Below are 6,000 nucleotides of genomic sequence, written 5' to 3'. Positions count from 1 at the left end.
GCCTACAACTACAGAGCTAATACATTTCTGAGGCCAGATTTGAACTCAGTAAGACTCGAGGCCCAGTACTTTATTTACTGAACCACCTTGTTGCTCAGACCATATCTTTATGCACTACTACTATTACTAGTACTAATGCTAGTACTCTCTGTTGTCCTCAGGTATCTTTGTAAAACATAGTGCTAGGTTTAGAAAAGTCAACCAAAATATACAAGACTGAAGATTGACATCAAAACTTGCATGCTGCCAGTAAGGTAGCTAAGGTAAAAAACAACAGTGATAACAAAAATGCATATATGTATATATACTTTCAGGCATATATGTGTCTAATATAGGTTTGGCTTTAAGTTTGCTTTTGATATTTTAGGAAATTTTAAGAAGATTTGTTTTTAAAGGGCTGGGATGTACCTATTGGAAAAATGTATTTCTTTGTAAAAAAATAAGAAGAGATTTGTTCCTAGGAGAAATTATTTATTTATTTAAAGACAAGGGGAAAGAAGGTGTTTATTTGAAAATAGAAATAGTTCTGTTGGTTAGTTTACTCAAAGCCAAAAGCCCATAAACCTGAAGACTAACCTTACCACTTGCGTCCTGTTTGATAACTGATAAAGTTAAAATGCAGAGAGAAACATAACTTTTCTGGTCTGGCCTGCTTTGAAAGGTGTTTTTTTCCTGCCCAGGCATGTTTTTTAAATATATTTTTAGTTTTTAGATTGACGGGGGAATGGAATGGGATTGTGTGTGGGGGGAAAAGCACAAACCCCCTTACTCAAATTGACTACTCAGAGGCGTCTCAAGGTAAAAACAGAGAATCTCCTTTATTTGGTTCTCGAGAGAAACCGGGCAGTCCCTTCACCAGTAATGCTGGAGTAGGGAGGCACCCCACAGAAGCAGAATGGCAATTTATATAGGCCCTGAAGCAAAAATCCCCCTCCCACCACTGACCATTATTCTCATTGGTTGAGAAGCAAGGTCTTAACATTCTAAGCACGAAATCTAACCAATCCCTTTTGAAACCCAGTTCAAATTTCCTGCTCCTGGATGTTACAAAACTCACGAAAATACACGTCATTATATGCAAACTAGGCATTGAGGAGTTAGTGAGTCATATCCAATCACTGATCCTACTGCAATAGATAGCCTTATATGGAAATCACCAGACTCTGGAGGAATGGAAACCTGGGCCCAAGGTCTCCTCCACTCCGGGCAGAAGGCTCCACATTCCTGAGGAGTCTTCACTCAATCTGTTCCCATTCAGGATGTTTTTCCAATTTTTGCAGGGCTGCCAAAGCAGGCCAAAACCTTTTCTGAGCCATAATCTTAAAAGAGTTATTTAGGGAACCCACAAGTCAAGTGACTTGCTCAGGATCATAGACTGACACCAAGATCAGCTCTCTTCCTCTAGTCCATGGCCGCCTTACCTTTATCTGATGCCAGTAATTAACGTATCTGTTACTGTGAAAAAGTGGTGTCCATTTAAATTTTCAACTTCTGTACCCAGCCCTGCATCTAGTTCTGAGTACAGTGATTCCTGATTTTCACTGTTATAATTCAGTAGTGCCTTCCAAATCACAAAGACAATTCTACTCAGTGGGGTTTTTAGTGTTAAACATCTGTCCTCTAATTCGTTGAGCAATGGTTGTCCATTAAAATAAGTTTGCTAACTCTGTAAACTGAAATACTGGGTTCACCTAAACATCTCATTTCACAGCTCTGCTAAATAACAGAGTGTTGGACCATTACTATAAACTCCTCCTCAGGAAATAACACAGTTGCCTTTGTAAACTACCTAGTTAAATAAACAAGAGCAAAATTAACATATTACCTCAAAAGCAAAACAATTCAGTACCCACAACAATTCTGTTTCCATTATGGATCACTTTCAATAAGCAAAAGCAATAGATAATCCTTTGCAAAAATATACCTTTCCCACAGAGAAATGCTGAATGAATAATGAGGTTAAAGCCAGTGTTCCTTCCCTGCAAGGAACTCTCATTAATAATGGTGATATGCTCTTTGTCCTATAGATAATAAACTGGCACTCATCCAAGAACTAGTAGGTTTTTCTATTTGTTCGGGGCATATAATTTTCCTTTAATGAGGTACACATCAGTGTCACTATAGAAAAGATTTGGCAGGAAGAACTTGCATTTTGTGGTGGAATTAAGAGACTTTTATCAATGAACATCCCAGACAACGGTTTCTTAAGCACTCTGTCAAAGCTTGGCAGAATTTGACCCTTGACCTTTGTTTTTATTCATTCTAACAAAATGCTAGAGGTGTACATTTATCTCTTAGCAAATATTTCTTGAGCACCTACCATTGTGTTAGATACGTTGCAGCATAAAAAAGATGAATAAAATGATTCCCATTCAAGAGTCTCTAGTCTAGCTTGTGATAAGATAAATAGACTCAAAATTAGCCTTGAATTTATTTTATGTATTTTTTGTTCATATATATATTTTGTGCATTTTGCCTTTCCTGGTAGAACTCAGCTCCCTGAGGATAAAATTTGTTTCATTTTTGTCTTTGCATCATTAGGGACTAAAACAGAGCCTAGAATATTGTAGATGCTTTATAAATGTTTGTAGATCAATATTATGCTGACTCTCAGGAAAAGGCATATATTTATGGACCAAGGAAAATTTCTGTGGGAAAAAACTTCTTGAAGCGTTCTATGCAGTAGAATGATGACAAGTATCAAATGAAACTGTTACTGCTCGTAAACGTCCATGAGGAAAGATACATCTTTGAAACTCTTTTCATAATGAAAATCATTAAAATATTTGAATCTGGAGTTATTTTCACAGTGTAAGGTTTACTATTTACTAAATGGACAAAGAGCAGCTAGATGGCACAGCGGATAGAGTGCTGAACCTGGAGTCAAGAGGACCAGCTTCAGACACTTACTAGCTCTGCGATCCTGGGCAAATCACTTAACCCCTTTTGGCTCAGTATCCTTGTTTATAAAATGAGCTGGAAAACCACTCCAGTATCTTTGCCCAGAAAACTCCAAATGGGGTCATGAAGAGTTGGACATAACTGAAATGACTGAACCATCACAACAACAAAGTATCCTCTTCCAATTTCTCTGTCCTTTCCATATGGTAAGTTGGGCTAAATTGTGTTTAATCTGGGCTGTGGCACTTTTGTTCTGGAATTTTGTCTTTCTGGAGTCTTGCAGTACTTTTTCTTAGGTGGGGACACTGCATTTTGACTATAATGTTTCTAGGGATTTTCATATGGTTGTTTCTTTCAGGAGGTGACCAGTCAGTTCTTTATATTTCTATTTTGCCCTCTGATTGTAAAAGATCTATGCACTTTTCTTTTACGATTCCTAGGAATCCTTTAGATTCCTAATTAAAGAATTCCTTAAGATTTCTTTTAAGATTCTTATGATGTCTAGGTTTCTTTTTGGAAAGATCATGACAGTCAGGTAGACTAATGGTTACTAATTTTTTTTCTCTTTGATATGTTTTCCTGATCAATTTTTTTTTTTTTGCTATGAAATATCCTACATTTTCTTCTATTTCTTCTTTATTTCTTGTTGTTTTGTGGAGTCATTTTCTCTTATTTAGTTTATTCTAATTTTTATAGAGTTTGTTGCCTGGGTAAGGCTTTATATCCCTTGTGCCACCCCTTTCCAATTCTTTCTTTCTTCCATAGCTCTCATTTCTTTTTCAATTTTTCCTTTACTACCCTTATTTAATTGATAAAACATTTTTAAATTCTTTAAAAAAAACTTTTGCTCAATCTCTTCCAAAAATTCCAACTGAATTTGTGTCCAATCTGTGCTTTTCTTTGAGGTTTTCTTTGTAGATGTTTTGGAGTAATTCTTTTCTTGTGAGGTTTGTGTCTAAGAGTACCCCTACAACAGCTTTATGTGATGGGAATCTTTTTGTTCATTTACTCATTCTTCCAGCCTACTTTTTCACCTGAGAACTGAGAGGGGGGCCAGACTCTTTGTATTTGGAGAGGGAAGGTTTGGGTTGGTCCTGCCGTTGCTTCCTTGGGGTATTGAATTTTGGATTATTTCCAGATCTTAAGGCTAGCTTACACTTGGAGCCTAAAAATGTTCAGTACTTTCAAACTGGTCTGATCCAGGGATAGAATGGGATCATCGCTGTTCTCTCTCCCAGCCACTGCATCTCAGCCTGAACTCTACATTTTCCTGACCTGGGTTTGGGTCTGAGCAGTAGTAAACTACTGCTTGACTTAGTCACTGTCAACCACTTGGGAAATTCTGCTGGTTCAGAGTAACAGAATTTCAGTATCCTTTTTGACCTGGGATCCACGCCCTGCTTATTCCTCTGCAGGCTGCTGACTGGGTTCAAACCTGGAATTGAGCCTGCACTAGATCTGTAAGCCACAAATGGTGAGTGAATGACAAAGCTGCCAGCTGGCACCTGTTTCTTTCTAAAGTACTCTGCAAAAGTCTGCCCTGATATGCATCTGTGACTTCGTGACCCAGTGTACTGGCTCTTCCTGGACACCATAGTGTTCTCTCCATGGTGTGCTCCTGGGGACCTTGTCCTCAGTGTCATTAGAGCTATCAATCTATCTTTCTGTGCCTACTTGGAATGGAAAAAATGAATCATTTTGAATTTTTCTTGGATTTCCGTATCAAGATTTGGTCTGATGAATTTTCTAGGTCTGTTTGAATGATTTTTTTTTTTCTGGAGGACCTCACTGAACTGTTTCCTGTTACTCCTCCATCTTTAGGATCATGGATTTAGAAACTAGGTGGATCTTAAAGGTCCTTTCTTCTAACCACTTCATCTCATAGATGAAGAAATTAAGGTCCTAAATCTTCTGTCACAGGGCCAGTGCCTTTTCCTCATACCACTGTGAGTCCTGAAGACTTTTGTGATTCCCCCCACTTGTTAGTACCTTCTGCTTATCAAATTGCCTTGTACTTATTTTACATATCTTTATAAATGTACCTCTGCACCTTTAGGGCAGGGACTATTTTATTTTTTCCTTTTTATACCCAGGGCCTAGCACAATGGCCACCATATGGTGGGTACTGATTGTTGATTGATTGGTCTGTGATCCAATGACACATTTTCTTATTATTATGGTACATGTTTTGTGTGTAGGCCATGGGCAGTGGGGACCACAGCCCTGAACTGACACATCATTCACCATAATGTATTCACCATCTTCAGATGTTTTGGATGAACTGCTGTTTCTCCATGCCACAGCTAAGGTGCCTCCTGCCCTCTCTCTAATCTCCTTTACCACAAGCTCAATTCACTTCCTTTTAGACTAAACTAATCTCAGTCCCTCTCCAATTATGTGACTCTCCCAAATATCTTAGGGGAAGTGACAGTACCCTCAAAAGCCAAATGAATTAGACATGCCCAGAAACCCCACCACTGCAGGGTGAGGGAAAAGGTTCCTTTCTATCTCTGAGTCCTGTGGTTTTCCCATTCTGCTTTTAATAGTGACATGAATGTTTTTAACCTTTCAAAATCCAAAATACAGTAGTACAATTTTGTACTGGCAAAATCTGCACACTATAAATCCAAGTATATGAACACTTCTGTTTTTATTAAAATGCTGAAAAGTCATTATATACTGTCGAGGAACTGTAGGTTGGCATTGGAAGGATTAAAAAAACCCCTTCACATTCTTTCTTATTTAAATCCATGGAAAGGGGTCCAGTGGTTTTCTTTCCCTCTCTTTGCTGCTTTCACAGTAATTTTGTTCTCCATTAGTCTACTCAAGCGTCTTTCTTTAATAAGGTTGGAGTGTTCATTCCAATCTCAGAGCTCCCTCTTCTGTTCATTGTAAGTAAGAGAAATTCCAATTTCTTCAAAGGACACAACTGATCTCCCAATTTTGAATCGTGCTATCACAGTTGGTTTGTGACAGATGGTCTGAAATCCCTACTCTTTTAGGGGATTGTCTCCTGGGTTCTTCCTGAAACTGGAGTTTGATGATCGGAAACTACTTGCACAAAGTCTATTTAAGAACTCATTGCTAGCAGTCTGGAAG

General features: G+C 38.2%; 1 long non-coding RNA gene across 2 annotated transcripts in view; it reads left to right on the top strand.

The window, feature by feature from the left end:
- The first annotated feature begins 2,761 nt into the window (after window positions 1–2,761).
- The window catches only part of LOC140526746 (uncharacterized), an 80,613-nt gene continuing 77,374 nt past the window's right edge, over window positions 2,762–6,000 (top strand). For both annotated transcript variants that reach the window (XR_011974512.1, XR_011974511.1), the window contains exon 1: window positions 2,762–3,107. This is a non-coding gene — a long non-coding RNA (uncharacterized lncRNA). The remainder of the gene's footprint in view (window positions 3,108–6,000) is intronic.

The sequence above is a fragment of the Notamacropus eugenii genome, chromosome 2, assembly GCF_028372415.1.
Source record: "Notamacropus eugenii isolate mMacEug1 chromosome 2, mMacEug1.pri_v2, whole genome shotgun sequence".
In the NCBI taxonomy this organism is placed as follows: domain Eukaryota; kingdom Metazoa; phylum Chordata; class Mammalia; order Diprotodontia; family Macropodidae; genus Notamacropus; species Notamacropus eugenii.
Note: the sequence above shows the minus strand (reverse complement) of the source record. Positions and strands in the feature narration are given on the sequence as shown.